An 18,312-nucleotide genomic window follows, 5' to 3' on the forward strand; every position below is an offset into this window, starting at 1 on the left:
ACGTGAAATGTATTCAGAAATCTATTACTTAAAACTGTGGTTCACTACAAGTCACTTATCAATCCATAATCATTCAGCAGTTGTGAGATGAATGCCTACAGTAAGTAGTAATGACATTGTATCTCGTCACACTACATCAAGCTGCCCTCAAACCTATTTAACTAGTACACAGTAATAAATGCAGTTTCAACATTGTTCTGAAATATGTTGGCTGGAGATGTGCTGTTCTCTAACAACCGCTAGACTGTAATTACATAGCTGGAAGCACAAAGTGATGCTTTGTTTCCAAATTCGTGTCCAAGTGATCAGTAAGAAAGCATTTTTATCCAGCCTGGGCACTATCACACCTGAATTGACTGGCCAACGAATCACAAAGCCCTTGATACAGCCTAATGCAATTAGTTGTATCTGATGTGCCTGGGATAGATTTCAAATAGACAGCAGATTTATTTTCTGAAGCACAAATATCTTTCAGCACCAATAATAGAGTCACAACTCTATAATCACCATTGGAGAGCCCCTCAGTAATATCACAAAATCTTCAGTGCTACCGCTCATACTGTGATCATAATCTTTTACTTTAAATTAGAAACAGCAATACATACAAAGTGCATAGTTTTAAGGAGGCGTGCCCAGGGAGGAGAGCGGATCCTGGCTGAAGGTCATCATTTTGCCATACTTACTATTCAACTACCAGGCTGACAGTACTGGAAAGTCACCTTCACTTCTCTTGTCCTCTCAAGGCACTCCAACCTTTACAAATAATGGAATCTTCTGGCCACTAGGAAAAACTGGAAATGTATAGGGACAACCCCACCCACCAATAACGTGATGCACCTGGGTGCAATAACAGTTAGGTGACGCATGTCGCACCAATAAAACAGTCGACTTGTGTGTTCCGTAATGTTTAATTAGAGAACAATTTAAAAGTGAATTGTTTCACCTGTTAGGGCTAGGGGGCAGTATTGACACGGCCGGATAAAAAACGTACCCGATTTAATCTGGTTACTACTCCTGCCCAGTAACTAGAATATGCATATAATTATTGGCTTTGGATAGAAAACACCCTAAAGTTTCTAAAACTGTTTGAATGGTGTCTGTGAGTATAACAGAACTCATATGGCAGGCAAAAACCTGAGAGGATTCTATATGGGAAGTGGTCTGTCTGACAAGATGTTGTTCATCTGGGCTCTTTTTATTGAAGATTTAGGATCTTTGCTCTAACGTGACACTTCCTACGGCTCCCATAGGCTCTCAGAGCCCGGGAAAAAGCTGAACGATATCGAGGCAGCCTCTGGCTGAAACACATTATCGCTTTTTGCAAGTGGCCGATCAGAGTACTATGGGATTAGGCGCGTGCCGGAGTCAACCCCATGCTTTATTTTCTTTCGTCTGTTTACCTAAACGCAGATTCCCGGGTCAGAATATTATCGCTTTTTTACGAGAAAAATGGCATAAAAATTGATTTTAAACAGCGGTTGACATGCTTCGAAGTACGGTAATGGAATATTTAGAATTTTTTTGTCACGAATTGCGCCATGCTCGTCACCCTTATTTACCCTTTCGGATAGTGTCATGAACGCACGAACAAAACGCCGCTGTTTGGATATAACTATGGATTATTTTTAACCAAACCAACATTTGTTATTGAAGTAGAAGTCCTGGGAGTGCATTCACTCGATATGTCCGATTTTAAAATAGCTTTTCGGTGAAAGCACATTTTGCAATATTCTCAGTAGATAGCCCGGCATCACAGGGCTAGCTATTTAGACACCCAGCAGGTTTAGCACTCATCAAAGTCAGATTTACTATAAGAAAAATTTTATTACCTTTGTTGTCTTCGTCAGAATGCACTGCCAGGACTTCTACTTCAATAACAAATGTTGGTTTGGTCCAAAATAATCCATCGTTATATCCAAACAGCGGCGTTTTGTTCGTGCGTTCTAGACACTATCCTAAAGGCTAAATAAGGGTGACGAGCATGGCGCAATTCGTGACAAAAGAATTCTAAATATTCCATTACCGTACTTTGAAGCATGTCAACCGCTGTTTAAAATCAATTTTTATGCCATTTTTCTCATAAAAAAGCGATAATATTCCGACCGGGAATCTGCGTTTAGATAAACAGACAAAGGAAAAGAGAGCATTCGGTCGAAGCGGGCACCGCCTAAGCCCAAAATACTCTGAGTGGCCACTTGCCAAAAGCGATAATGTGTTTCAGCCAGAGCCTGCCTCGATATCGTTCAACTTTTTCCCGGGCTCTGAGACCCTATGGAAGACGTAGGAAGTGTCACGTTATTGCACAGATCCTGAGTCTTCAATAAAAAGAGCCAAGATGAAACACTACTTCTCAGACAGGCCACTTCCTGCTTGAAATCTTCTCAGGTTTTGGCCTGCCATAGGAGTTCTGTTATACTCACAGACACCATTCAACCAGTTTTAGAAACTTTGGAGTGTTTTCTATCCAAAGCCAATAATTATATGCATATTCTAGTTACTGGGCAGGAGTAGTAACCAGATTAAATCGGGTACGTTTTTTATCCAGCCGTGTCAATACTGCCCCCTAGCCCTAACAGGTTTACTGACTTGCTTAGTTAAAGATAAAATAAAATAGAGTAACAGACACGTCTCAACATCAACTGTTCAGAGGAGACTGTATGAATCAGGCCTTCATGGTGAAATTTCTGCAAAATAACCACTACTAAAGGACACTAAGATGAAGAAACTTGCTTGGGCCAAGAAACACGAGCAATGGACATTAGACCATTGGAAATCTGTCCTTTGGTCTGATGAGTCCAACCATCGTGTCTTTTTGAGATGCAGAGTCTGCGAACAGATGATCTGGAGGTGGAGGTGTGATGGTGTGGGGGCGCTTTGCTGGTGACACTCTGTGATTTATTGAGAATTCAAGGCACACTTAACCAGCATGACTACAACAGCATTCTGCAGCTATACATCATCCCACCTGGGTTGCACTTAGTCAAAACAAATTGTATTTGTCACATGCGCCGAATACAAGATGTGTAGACCTTACAGTGAAATGATTACTTACAAGCCCTTTAAACAACAATGCAGTTGAAAAATATATTTAAAAAATACAAAAGAAAAATAAGAATAACAAATAAAAGTAACATAATTAAAGAGCAGCAGTAAAATAACAATAGCTACGCCATATACGGTTAGTCGAGGTAATTGAGGTAATATGTACATGTACTGTAGATTTATTAAAGTGACTATGCATAGATAACAGAGAGTAGCAGCAGTGTAAAAAGGGGGGGGGGGGCAAAGCAAATAGTCTGGGTAGCCATTTGATTAGATATTCAGGAGTCTTATGGTTTGGGGGTAGCAACTGATTAGAATCCTTTTGGACCTAGACTTGGCAATCCGGAACCGCTTGCCATGCCGTAGCAGAGAGAAACAGTCTATGACTATGGTGGCGGTATAGAGGTCCTGGATGGCAGCGAGCTTGGCCCCGGTGATGTACTGGGCCATTCACACTACCCATTGTTGTGCCTTACGGTCGGAGTCTGAGCAGTTGCCATACTAGGCAGTGATGCAACCAGCCAGGATTCTCTCAATGGTGCAGCTGTAGAAACTTTTGAGGATCTGAGGACTCATGCCAAATCTTTTCAGTCTCCTGAGGGGGAATAGGTTTTGTCGTGCCCTCTTCACGACTGTCATGGTGAGCTTGGACCCTGTTAAAACCTGTTGCGGATAGGGGGCAGTATTTGCACGGCCGGATAAAAAACGTACCAGATTTAATCTGGTTACTACTCCTGACCAGTAACTAGAATATGCATATAATTAGTAGATTTGGATAGAAAACACTCTAAAGTTTCTAAAACTGTTTGAATGGTGTCTGTGAGTATAACAGAACTCATATGGCAGGCCAAAACCTGAGAAGATTCCATGCAGGAAGTGGAAATCTGATTTGTGGAATCACCTTCAACACTTTGCCTATGAAACACACCATGAGTTAGGATTCATTTAGCACTTCCTAAGGCTTCCACTAGATGTCAACAGTCTTTACAAAGTGGTTTGAGTCTTTTCCGGTAGAAACTGACCGAACGAGAGGCTTGGAAAGTTGGTCATAGGGGGAGGGCCGATACTACTATGACGCGGGCGCCCATGGGTACCCTCTCATTCCGAAACGTTTAGTAAGACAATGCAATTGTCCGCCTTGAATATTATTGAAGCTCTGGTTGAAAAAGGCCCTAAAGATTTATGTTATACAACGTTTGACATGTTTGAACGAACGTAAATATATATTTTTTGCACATTCGTGACGACAAGTCCCCCGCACTTCAGTACATTATGAGTAGCCTTCGGAACGCGCTAACAAGAAGGAGCTATTGGGACATAAATTATTAACTTTTTCGAACAAAACTACATTTGTTGTGGACCTGGAATTCCTGGAAGTGCCTTCTGATGAAGATAATCAAAGGAAAGGGAATATTTACAATAGTATATTTGATTTTAGATGGTTCCAAGATGGCGCTAACCTGTATCGCCTAGCCAATTTTTCTGAGCATCCCACCTCGTTTATTGCAAAGTGTGATTTCCCAGTAAAGTTATTTTAAATCTGGCAATGCGGTTGCATTCACGAGATTACATCTAGACGTTCCGCTAGCGGAACACCTGCTCCAATATCCAATGATGGGCGTGGCGCGAAATACAAACTCCTCTAAAATACAAAAACTTCAATTTTTCAAACATATGACTATTTCACAGCATTTTAAAGATAAGACTCTCCTTTATCTAACCACACTGTCCGATTTCAAAAAGGCTTTACAACGAAAGCAAAACATTAGATTATGTCAGCAGAGTACCAAGCCAGAAATAATCAGACACCCATTTTTCAAGCTAGCATATAATGTCACAAAAACCCAGAAGACAGCTAAATGCAGCACTAACCTTTTATGATCTTCATCAGATGACAACCCTAGGACATTATGTTATACAATACATGCATGTTTTGTTCAATCAAGTTCATATTTATATCAAAAACCAGCTTTTTACAGTAGCATGTGACGTTCAGAACTAGCATACCCACCGAACACTTCCGGTGAATTTACTAAATTACTCACGATAAACGTTCACAAAAAGCATAACAATTATTTTAAGAATTATAGATACAGACCTCCTCTATGCACTCGATATGTCCGATTTTAAAATAGCTTTTTGGTGAAAGCACATTTTGCAATATTCTAAGTACATAGCCCAGGCATCACGGGCTAGCTATTTAGACACCTGGCAAGTTTAGCACTCACCAATATCAGCTTTACTATTATAAAAGTTTCATTACCTTTTGTTGTCTTCGTCAGAATGCACTCCCAGGACTGCTACTTCAATAACAAATGTTGGTTTGGTCCAAAATAATCCATCGTTATATCCGAATAGCGGCGTTTTGTTCGTGCGTCCCAGACACTATCTGAAATGGTAAATCAGGGTCGCGCGCATAGCGCAATTCGTGACAAAAAAAATCTAAATATTCCATTACCGTACTTCGAAGCATGTCAACCGCTGTTTAAAATCCATTTTTATGCCATTTTTCTCGTAGAAAAGCGATAATATTCCGACCCGGGAATCTCCTTTTAGCTAAACTGAGGAAAGTAAACAAAGCTTTCGGTCGACGCGGGCACGCGCCTGAGTCTCACAGTACTGTAACCAGCCACTACCCAAACGCGCTACTTTGTTTCAGCCAGAGCCTGCAAAGCCACGATTCAGCTTTTTACCGCCTTCTGAGACCCTATGGCAGCCGTAGGAAGTGTCACGGGACAGCTAAGATCCTCACTCTTCAATAAACAGAGACAAGAAGAACGACACCTTGTCAGACAGGCCACTTCCTGCCTGAAACCTTGTCGGGTTTTTGCCTGCCAAATGAGTTCTGTTATACTCACAGACACCATTCAAACAGTTTTAGAAACTTTAGGGTGTTTTCTATCCATATGTAATAAGTATATGCATATTCTAGTTACTGGGTAGGAGTGGTAACCAGATTAAATCGGGTATGTTTTTTATCCAGCCGTGAAAATACTGCCCCCTAGCCATAACAGGTTAATCTATAATTCTTTGAATGACAAAATTACATTTTAACAATGTTTTCGAATAGTAATTTTGTAAATTGTAGCGCTGATCCACCGGAAGCATTTGAGGGAAAATATTTTCTGAACGTCACGCGCCAATGTAAAATGCTGTTTTTATATATAAATATGAACTTTATCGAACAAAAAATGCATGTATTGTGTAACATGATGTCCGAGTGTCATCTGATGAAGATTGTCAAAGGTTAGTACTGCATTTAGCTGTGTTTTGGGTATTTGTGATGCATGCTAGTTGCTTTGAAAATGGCAGTGTGATTTTTTTTTGGCAGGGTACTCTCCTAACATAATCTAATGTTTTGCTTTTGCTTTTGCTGTAAAGCCTTTTTGAAATCGGACAACGTGGTTCGATTCAGGAGAGGTGTATCTATAAAATGGTGTAAAATAGTCATATGTTTGAGAAATTGAAGTTATAGCATTTATGAGGTATTTGTATTTCGCGCGACGCGATTCCACTGGCTGTTGACTAGGGTGGGACGCAAGCGTCCCAGGTTCCCAGACAGGTTAATTTGTTGGTGATGTGGACACCAAGGAACTTGAAGCCCTCAAACTGCTCCACTACAGCCCCATAGATGAGAATGGGGGTGTGCTCAGTCCTCCGTTTCCTGTAGTCCACAATCATCTCCTTTGTCTTGATCCAGTTGAGGGAGAGGTTGTTGTCCTGCCAGGTCTGTGACTTCCTCCTTATAGGCTGTCTCGTCGTTGTCGGTGATTAAAACTACAACTGTTGTGTCATCGTCAAACTTAATGATGCTGTTGGAGTCGTGCCTGGCCGTGCAGTCATGAGTGAACAGGGAGTACAGGAGGGGACTGAGCATGCACCCGAGGGGCCCACGTGTTGAGGAACAGCGTGGCGGATGTGTTGTTGGCCGCCCCCTTACCACCTGTGGGCGGCTCATCAGGAAGTCCAGAATCCAGTTGCAGAGGGAGGAGTTTAGTCCCAGGGTCCTTAGCTTAGTGATGAGTTGTGATGGCACTATGGTGTTGAACGCAGAGCTGTAGTCAATGAATAGCATTCTCACATAGGTGTTCCTTTTGTCCAGGTGGGAAAGGGCATTGTGGATTGCAATGGATATCGCATCATCTGTGGATCTGTTAAGGCGTTATACAAATTGGAGTGGGTCTAGGGTTTCTGGGATAATGGTGTTAATGTGAGCAATGACCAGCCTTTCAAAGCACTTCAGATGTGAGTGCTACTGGTCGGTAGTCATTTAGGTAGGGTACCTTAGTGTTCTTGGGCAGAGGGACTATGGTGGTCTGCTTGAAACATGTTGGTATTACAGACTCAGACAGGGAGAGGTTGAAAATGTCAGTGAAGACACTTGACAGTTTGTTAGCGCATGCTCTGAGTATACGTCTTGGTAATCCGTCTGCCACATCCGACGAGCCCTGCCACATCCGATGAGTGTCGGAGCTGGTGTAGTACGATTTGATCTTACTCCTGTATTAATGCTTTGCCCGTTTGATGGTTCGTCAAAGGGCATAGCAGGATTTCTTATAAGCTTCCAGGTTGGAGTCCTGCTCCTTGAAAGCGGCAGCTCTAGCCTTTAGCTCAGTGCGGATGTTGCCTGTAATCCAGGACTTCTGGTTGGGGTATGTACAGTTGAAGTCGGAAGTTTACATACACCTTAGCCAAATACATTTAACCTCTTAGGGCTAGGGGGCAGTATTTACACCGCCGGATAAAAAACGTACCCGATTTAATCTGGTTACTACTCCTACCCAGTAACTACAATATGCATATACTTATTAGATATGGATAGAAAACACCCTAAAGTTTCTAAAACTGTTTGAATGGTGTCTGTGAGTATAACAGAACTCATATGGCAGGCAAAAACCTGAGAGATTCCTTTACAGGAAGTGGCCTGTCTGACCATTTATTGGCTTTCTTTGACATCTCTTTCCAAAACAAAGGATATCTGAGGTAACGTGACACTTCCCACGGCTCCCATAGGCTCTCAGAGCCCGGGAAAAAGCTGAATGTCGTCATTCCAGCCCCAGGCTGAAACACATTATCTTCTTTGTCAAGTGGCCGATCAGGGGACAGTGGGCTTAGGCGCGTGCACTGGTCGCCCCCGTCTTTCTTTTTTTTCCCTCTATTTACCGAAACGCAGATTCCCGGTCGGAATATTATCGCTTTTTTACGAGATAAATTGCAAAAAATTGATTTTAAACAGAGGTTGACATGCTTAGAAGTACGGTAATGGAATATTTAGAAATGTTTTGTCACGAAATGCGCCATGCTCATAACCCTGATTTACCATTTCGGATAGTGTCTAGAACGCACGAACAAAACGCCGCTGTTTGGATATAACGATGGATTATTTGGGACCAAACCAACATTTGTTATTGAAGTAGAAGTCCTGGGAGTGCATTCTGACGAAGAACAGCAAAGGTAATAACATTTTTGTTATAGTAAATCTGATTTTGGTGAAGGCTAAACTTGCTGGGTGTCTAAATAGCTAGCCCGTGATGGCTGGGCTATGTACTTAGAATATTGCAAAATGTGCTTTCACCAAAAAGCTATTTTAACCTGTTAGGGCTAAGGGGCAGTATTGACACAGCCGGATAAAAAACGTACCCGATTTAATCTGGTTACTACTCCTGCCCTGTAACTAGAATATGCATATAATTATTGGCTTTGGATAGAAAACACCCTAAAGTTTCTAAAATTGTTTGAATGGTGTCTGTGAGTTTAACAGAACTCATATGGCAGGCCAAAACCTGAGAAGATTCCATGCAGGAAGTGGCCTGTCTGACAAGATGTGTTTCATCTAGGCTGTTTTTATTGAAGATTTAGGATCTTTGCTCTAACGTGACACTTCCTACGGCTCCCATAGGCTCTCAGAGCCCGGGAAAAAGCTGAACGATATCGAGGCAGGCTCTGGCTGAAACACTTTATCGCGTTTGGCAAGTGGCCGCTCAGAGTATTTTGGGCTTAGGCGCGTGCCCGAGTCGACCGAATGCTTTATTTTTTTTCGTCTGTTTACCTAAATGCAGATTCCCGGTCGGAATATTATCGCTTTTTTACGAGAAAAATGGCATAAAAATGGATTTTAAACAGCGGTTGACATGCTTCGAAGTACGGTAATGGAATATTTAGAATTTTTTTGTCACGAATTGCACCATGCTCGTAACCCTTATTTACCTTTTCGGATAGTGTCTAGAACGCACGAACAAAACGCCGCTGTTTGGATATAACGATGGATTATTTTGGACCAAACCAACATTTGTTATTGAAGTAGAAGTCCTAGGAGTGCATTCTAACGAAGACAGCAAAGGTAATAACATTTTTCTTATAGTAAATCAGACTTTGATGAGTGCTAAACTTGCTGGGTGTCTAAATAGCTAGCCCTGTGATGCCGGGCTATCTACTGAGAGTATTGCAAAATGTGCTTTCACCGAAAAGCTATTTTAAAATCGGACATATCGAGTGCATAGAGGAGTTCTGTATCTATAATTCTTAAAATAATTGTTATGCTTTTTGTGAACATTTATCGTGAGTAATTTAGTAAATTCACCGGCAGTGTTCGGTGGGAATGCTAGTCACATGCTAGTCACATGCTAATGTAAAAAGCTGGTTTTTGATATAAATATGAACTTGATTGAACAAAACATGCATGTATTGTATAGCATAATGTCCTAGGGTTGTCATCTGACGAAGATCATCAAAGGTTAGTGCTGCATTTAGCTGTGGTTTGGGTTTATGTGACATTATATGCTAGCTTGAAAAAATGGGTGTCTGATTATTTCTGGCTGGGTACTCTGCTGACATAATCTAATGTTTTGCTTTCGTTGTAAAGCCTTTTTGAAATCGGACAGTGTGGTTAGATAAAGGAGAGTCTTGTCTTTAAAATGGTGTAAAATAGTTAAATGTTTGAGAAATTGAAGTAATAGCATTTTTAAGGTATTTGAATATCGCGCCACGGGATTAGACTGGCTGTTGCGTAGGTGGGACGATTTGGTGCCACCTACCCTAGAGAGGTTAAATGTGTAACCAGGGGTAAAAAAAACTCTAGACCACTTTTACTCCACACACAGAGACGCGTACAAAGCTCTCCCTCGCCCTCCATTTAGTAAGTCTGACCACAATTATAACCTCTTGATTCCTCCTTACAAGCTAAAATTAAAGCAGGAAGCACCAGTGACTCGGTCAATAAAAAAGTGGTCAGATGAAGCAGATGCTAAACTACAGGACTGTTTTGCTAGCACAGACTGGAATATGTTCCAGGATTCTTCTGATGGCATTGAAGGGTACACAACATCAGTCACTGGCTTCATCAATAAGTGCATCGATGACGTCGTCCCCACTGTGACTAAGTACATACCCCAACCAGAAGCCATGGATTACAGGAAACATCAGCACAAAGCTAAAGGGTAGAGCTGCCGCTTTCAAGGAGCGGGACTCTAACCCGGAAGCTTATGAGAAATCCCGCTACACCCTCCGACGAACCATCAAACAGGCAAAGCATCAATACAGGACTAAGATCAAATCATACTACACCGGCTCCGACGCTCGTCGGATGTGGCAGGGCTTGCAAACTATTACAGACTTCAAAAGGGAAGCACAGCCGAGAGCTTCCCAGTGACATGAGCCTACCAGTCGAGCTAAACTACTTCTATGCACGCTTCGAGGCAAGTAACACTGAAACATGCACTAGAGCATCAGCTGTTCCGGACGACTGTGTGATCACGCTCTCTGCAGCCGATGTGAGTAAGACCTTTAAACAGGTCAACATTCACAAGGCCACAGGGCCAGACGGATTACCAGGATGTGTACTCTGAGCATGTGCTGATCAACTGGCAAGTGTCTTCAATGACATTTTCAAACTCTCCCTGTCTTAGTCTGTAATACTAACATGTTTCAAGCAGACCACCATAGTCCCTGTGCCCAAGAACACTAAGGTAACCTGCCTAAATGACTACCGACCCATAGCACTAACGTCTGTAGCCATGAAGTGCTTTGAAAGGCTGGTTATTGCTCACATCAACACCATTATCCCATAAACCTTAGACTCACTCCAATTTGCATACTGACCTCAACAGATCCACAGATGATGCAATCACTATTGTACTCCCCACTGCCCTTTCACACCTGGACAAAAGGAACACCTATGTGAGAATGCTATTAATTGACTACAACTCATCGTTCAACACCATAGTGCCCTCAAAGCTCATCACTAAGCTAAGGACTCTGGGACTAAACACCTCCCTCTGCAACTGGATCCTGGACTTCCTGACGGGCCGCCCCCAGGTGGTAAGGGTAGGAAACAACACATTCACTACGCTGATCCTCAACACGGGGGCCTCTCATGGGTGCGTCTCAGTCCCCTCCTGGACTCCCTATTCACTCATGACTGCACGGCCAGGCACGACTCCAACACCATCCTTAAGTTTGCCGATGACACAACAGTTGTAGGCCAGATCACCGACAACGACGAGACAGCCTATAGGGAGGAGGTCAGAGACCTGGCCCTGTGGTGCAAGAACAACAACATCTCCCTCAACGTGATCAAGACAAAGGAGAGGATTGTGGACTATAGGAAACGGAGGACCGAGCACGCCCCCATTCTCATCAACAGGGCTGTAGTCGAGCAGGTTGAGAGCTTCAAGTTCCTTGGCGTCCACATCACCAACAAACTAGTATGGTCCAAGCACACCAAGACAGTCATGAAGAGGGTACAACATAACCTATTCCCCCTCAGGAAACTGAAAAGATTTGGCATGGGTCCTCAGATCTTCAAAAGGTTCTACAGCTGCACCATCGAGAGCATCCTGACGGGTTGCATCACTGCCTGGTATGGCAACTGTTCGGCCTCTGCCCGCAAGGCACTACAGAGGATAGTGCGTACGGCCCAGTACATCACCGGGGCCAAGCTGCCTCCCATTCAGGACCCCGATATCAGGTGGTGTCAGAGGAAGGCCCTAAAATTTGTCGAAGACTCCAGCCATCCTAATCATAGACTGTTCTCTTTGCTACCGCACAGCAAGCGATACCGGAGCGCCAAGTCTAGGTCCAAGAGGCTTCTAAACCGCTTCTAACCCCAAGCCATAAGACTCCTGAACATCTAATCAAATGGCTACCCAGACTATCTGCATTTCCCCCTCTTCTTTCATGAGTCTACCTACATGTACACATTACCTCAATTACCTCGACTAACCGGTACCCTCGCATATTGACTCTGTACCTGTACCCCCTGTATATAGCCTCACTATTGTTATCTTACTGCTGCTCTGAAATTATTTGTTAATTTTATTTCTTACTTTTTATGAGGTATTTTCTTAAAACTACATTGTTGATTAAAGGCTTGTAAGTAAGCATTTCACTGTGTTTGGCGCATGTGTCAAATATAATTTATTTGATTTGTATTTTTGTAGTGACTGGATATATTGATACACCATCCAAAGTGTAATTAATAACTTTACCATGCTCAAATGGATATTCAATGTCTGCTTTTTTGTATTTTTACCAATCAACGGCCACCCGAGTGGCGCTGCCTCATGCACCGGCTGTGTCACAGCCGGCCGTGACCGGGAGACCAATGAGGCGGCACACAATTGGCCCAGCATCGTCTGGGTTAGGGGAGGGTTTGGCCGGCCGGGATTTCCTTGTCCCATCGCGCTCTAGCAACTCCTTGTGGCGGGTCGGGCTGACTTCGGACTTCGGCTGGACGGTGTTTCCTCCGACACATTGGTGCGGCTGGCTTCCTGGCTAAGGGAGCAGAGTGTCAAGAAGTAGTGCGGCTTGGCAGTGTCGTGTTTCGGGGGACGCATGGCTCTCGACCTTTGCCTCTCCTGAGTCTGTTGGACAGTTGTTGTGATGGGACAAGACTGGAACTACCAATTGGATATCATGAAAAAGAGGTCATTAAAAAAAATATATAATAAGAAGAAGAAATGTTTGACCCATCAACAATAGGTGACCTTTTTTGCGAGTGATTGGAAAACCTCCCTGGTCTTTGTCGTTGAATCAGTGCATAAAATTCACTGCTCGACTGAAGGACCTTATAGATAATTGTATGTAGCTTACAGATGTGGAGCAGTCATTCAAAAATCATGTTAAACATCATCATTGCACACAAAGCTAGTCCATGCAACTTATTATCTGACTTAAGCACATTTTTACTCCTGAAGTTATTTATGCTTCACATAACAAAGGGTTTGACTACTTATTGAGTGAATACATTTCAGCTTTTCATTTTGAAGTAGTATGTAAACATTTCCAAAAACATTATTCCACTTTGAAATTATGGGGTATTGTATGTAGATCAGCGACAAAAAAACAAATGTAATAATTTTTAAATTCAGGCTGTAATGCAACAAAATGTGGAACAAGCCAAGTTGTGTGAATACTTTCTGAAGACATAATACAGTACAAGGCTATATCATCGCAGACGCACCAGCCTATTAAATCGACTAGAAATAAACATGGATTTGTGTGTTTTCCTCACAGAAGCAATGCCACTGTTATCTGACGAAAGATTTATTAATAATTCACAGCAGTCATTCACCCCCTCCCTCTGCCGCTCGGGATGTCTATGCCGTTTCTTCCAGCCTCCTGACCCCTCATATTTTTCATTTCAATGCGCGCTGTCGGCTAGTGCGGATATCACATCTGAGCCTCATCAGATAAAGAGAACAACGCTCCATCAGATGTACTTGCATGTCACTCAGGTACCCCAGAGTAACCGCACTTTATCCAGACCCATCAAATCAAAAACAGTCGTGGGCCTACCCGGTGACACCCACTGCAGCTACAGTCTGAGGATCCGTGAGCAAAGCAGGACAGGCGGGCCATCGCACCACTCACCAAACGTAGATGCGAGTCATAGGACATGCATTTGGGCTCACTGATGCAATAAGGCCACTTAATTGACTCGGGAGTCCTGGGGTAAAGTGATGAATGTACAAAACATTAGGAACACATTCCCAAAATTGAGTTGCACCCCCTTTTTCCTTCAGAACAGCCTCAATTCGTCGGGGAATGGACTCCACAAGATGTCGAAAGCTTTCCACAGGGATGCTGGGTCATGTTGACTCCAATGCTTCCCACAGTTGTGTCAAGTTGGCACAATGCCCTTTGGATGGTGGACCATCCTTCATACACACGGGGAACTATTGAGCGTGAAAAACCGAGCAGCATTGCGGTTCATGACAGACATAAACCGATGGGCTTGGCACCATTCTACCATACCCTGTTCAAAGGCACTTAAATATTTTGTCTTGCCCATTCACCTTGCGAATGACACACATACACAATCCATGTCTCAATTGCCTTAAGGCTTAAAAATCCTTCTAACCTGTCTCCTCCCCTTCATCTACACTGATTGAAGTGGATTCAACAGGTGACATCAATAAGGGATCATAGCTTTCATCTTGATTCACCTAGTCTATGTCATGGAAAGATAACCTAAAGTTTTGTACACTGTGTATAGCAAGGTTTAAACTGTACAAATACGACCTATGCAGAATGGTCAAGATGGCGAAACACAAGTATAGGGACAAAGAAGAGGAGCAATTCAGCCTGTCGGACACAAGGCGTATGTGGCAGGGGATCCTAACGATCACGGATTACAGTCGCAGTCTCCACTGAGGACGTATGTAAGTCATTCAAACATGTTAACCATCGCAAGGCTGCCGGCCCAGACGGCCTCCCTAGCCGTGCCCTCAGAGCATGTGCAGACAAGCTGGCTGTTGTGTTATCTAACATTTTTTACATTTTCAATCTGTCCCTAGGTCAATCTCTCCCTATGTCATATCTGTGAACAAGAAAGGGAAAGTAACTGAACTGAATGACTACCAACCAGTAGCACTCACCTCCATCATCATGAAGTGCTTCGGGAGGCTAGTCAAAGACCGTATCACGCTACAAGCTTGGCACACCTGTATTTGGGGAGTTTCTCCCATTCTTCTCTGTAGATCCTCTCAAGCTCTTTCCGGTTGGATGGGGAGCGTCGCTGCATAGCTATTTTCAGGTCTCTCCAGAGATGTTTGATTGGGTACAAGTCCGAGCTCTGGCTGGGCCACTCAATGACATTCAGAGACTTGTCCCGAAATTACTCCTATGTTGTCTTGGCTGTGTACTTAGGGTCATTTTCCTGTTGGAAGGTAAACGTTCGCCCCAGTCTGAGATCCTGAGCGCTCTGGAGAAGGTTTTCATCAAGGATCTCTGTACTTTGCTCCATTCATGTTACCCTCCATCCTGACTAGTTTCCCAGTCCTTGCTGCCACGCCCATGCTTCACCGTAGGGACGGTGCCAGGCTTCCTCCAGACGTGATGCTTGGCATTCAGGCCAAAGTGTTCAATCTTGGATTCATCAGACCAGAGAATCTTGTTTCTATGAGAGCCTTTTAGGTGCCTTTTGGCAAACTCCAAGTGGGCTGTCATGTGCCTTTTACTGAGGAATGACTTCTGTTTGGCCACTCTACCATAAAGGCCTGATTGGTGGAATGCTGCACAGATGGTTGCTCTTCTGTAAGGTTCACCCATCTCCACAGAAAAACTCTGGAGCTCTGTCAGAGTGACCATCGGTGTCACGACTTCCGCCGAGGTCGGTCCCTCTCCTTGTTCGGCCGGCGTTTGGCGGTCGACGTCACCGGTCTTCTAGCCATCGCCGATCCACCTTTCATTTTCCATTTGTTTTGTTTTGTTTTGTTTTCCCACACACCTGGTATTCATTCCCTCATTACATGTTGTGTATTTAATCCTCTATTCCCCCCATGTCTGTGTGTGTAATTGTTTATTGTTGAGGTTGGTACGCTTCCGGCTGGTTTGCGCCGGGTTTATTTTCTTACCCGTGCTTTGTGGCAGCCTGTTCTTTGTACTTGTGTTTTTGTACTTTGGGCTGCCTCACTGGTTCATTGGGCATTTGTTTTGTGATGCAGTTGCGTTCTGTGCAAATGATTGCCTTAGTAAAGTGCTTTGTCCACTCATCTCTGCTCTCCTGCGCCTGACTTCGATGCACCAGCTACACTCACCTCTTGACAATAGGGTTCTTAGTCACCTCCCTGGCCAAGGCCCTTCTCCCCCAATAGCTAAGTTTGGCTGGGCGGCCAGCTCTAGGAAGAATCTTGGTGGTTCCAATCTTCTTCCATTTAAGAATGATAATGGCCACTGTGTTCTTGGGGACCTTCAATGCTGCAAACATTTTTTGGTACCCTTCCCCAGATCTGTGCCTCGGCACAATCATGTCTTGGAGCTCTACAGACAATTCCTTCGACCTCATGGCTTGGTTATTGCTCTGACATACACTGTCAACTGTGGGAGCTTATATAGACAGGTGTGTGCCTTTCCAAATCATGTCCAATCAATTGAATTTACCACAGGTGGACTCCAATCAAGTTGTAGAAACAGCTCAAGGATGATCGATGGAAACAGGATGCACCTGAGCTCAATTTGATTGAAGAGGAAAAATGTGTATTAATCCATTTTATAATAAGGCTGTAACGTAACAAAATGTGGAAATATTGAAGGGGTCTGAATAATTTCTTAATGCACTGTATGTGCATTCAATCCCCTCAATCATCATGCTGCTCCCCCTATGGTCATTCCCCCACACCCCCCTAACAGTCTTTACTCTGCCTCCACCCCAGTGGACATTTATTTATTCATCACTGCTACAGTTGTTATGATGTATATAGTGGTATTTCTATTGTTTTTATTACAATTTTAATTATTTTATTTAACTTTGTCCTGAATGTTGGATCTTCACAGTACCTTGCAATCACACCTGCTACCTGGTACATGTGACTATTAAACTCTGAATTGAAAGCTCTACGTCTCGTGATGATGGAATGACCGTCCCAACGCAGACAGGTCCAAGCTAAAAAAGCCAAGTGGATGAACATTTAAACATTTGTGACCAGTTCGAGCTCAGACCAAAAATATTTCCTCAGGCAAAAAATATCAGCAAAATACACCTTACTCCCTCTAGTCAGACTGAGGTTCAAATGAGAAGGTTACATTCAAGTTTCATTGAATGGCAGCACATCATAGAAGGCTACCGTTGCTGTGTGACATAGCATATTATATTAATTTGGTAGGTTAAGAGACCATTGATTTGTCACAGACAACCTTTGAGATCTTTATTGTATTTAGTCTGCCTGTCAATCTCGCATGGACTGAGGAGGGCGAAAGAAGGAGATACGAAATGTAACAATGGGCCACTATGCCAAGACCTTATATTGGCTGGCTCAGGGGTAGATGTAACATGGTAAAAGTCAATTTGTCTCCCTGAATTTAGTATAGATAGATGGATAGATACAGTAGAAATATTTCAAAGTCTCAAAGCCCATACAAAGTTTAAAAAAAGGGTTTTAATATTGGAGAATGAAAGTCTCAGTGGGCTTGGGATGACGTTGATGCCGTTTGGGCTGGAAAGGCAGTGTACAGTATGTTCAGGGGAGTGGGGCATCGATGGGACATCCAAGGAGAAACAAAGATAGCCTGAAAAAACAGGCCTGGCGCTCTTCAACAGTGCACCACACCTGCTTCTCTAAATGGTCAGTCACACCATTAGAGCTGCTTATCTGGTACTGATCCGCCATTGCCAAGAATGTAGCACCCACCTGGGTCATGCCATGGCTGCTGAAAAGTGCACGAAAAGCCACCACATTTTTGACAGTGGTTAGGAGCATTCCCTGAACCGTCCCTGAACTTCCTACTTCAAGACAGATTAGCTATTAAGCCAAAATATCACGATCCTGCATCAAGACCACAGGATACGGTGATCAAACTCTTGAGCAGCCAAAACCCCCCAAAAAGTAATAGAAATTTGCAAAAGAAAACACACCATTCTATGCACAATATTTAGAGCTCACTGCCTAGGCTATATCACGGTGCCCATGGAATAGTACGATATGTTATATTTTGTCAATAACCTTCATCAATTTCGTATATATGTTAAATTCAAATTTGTATGATATGTTACCAATTCCTGTTTGTACAGTATGTTACAAATTTGCAATACATATACTTATAGTACATGTCAAAAGTTTGGACACACCTACTCATTCAAGGGTTTTTCTTTAGTTTTACTATTTTAACATTTTTACAAATCAAAATATATTTTATATTTGAGATTCTTCAGAAAATATGCAAAGACCTCCACAATCACCCGACCTCAACCCAATTGAGGTGGTTTGGGATGAGTTGAGTGAAGGAAAAGCAGCTAACAAGTGCTCAGCATTTGTGGGAACTTTGAAAAATCTC

This window comes from Salmo salar, chromosome 15 (assembly GCF_965601325.2).
Source record: "Salmo salar chromosome 15, fSalSal1, whole genome shotgun sequence".
Lineage (NCBI taxonomy): Eukaryota > Metazoa > Chordata > Actinopteri > Salmoniformes > Salmonidae > Salmo > Salmo salar.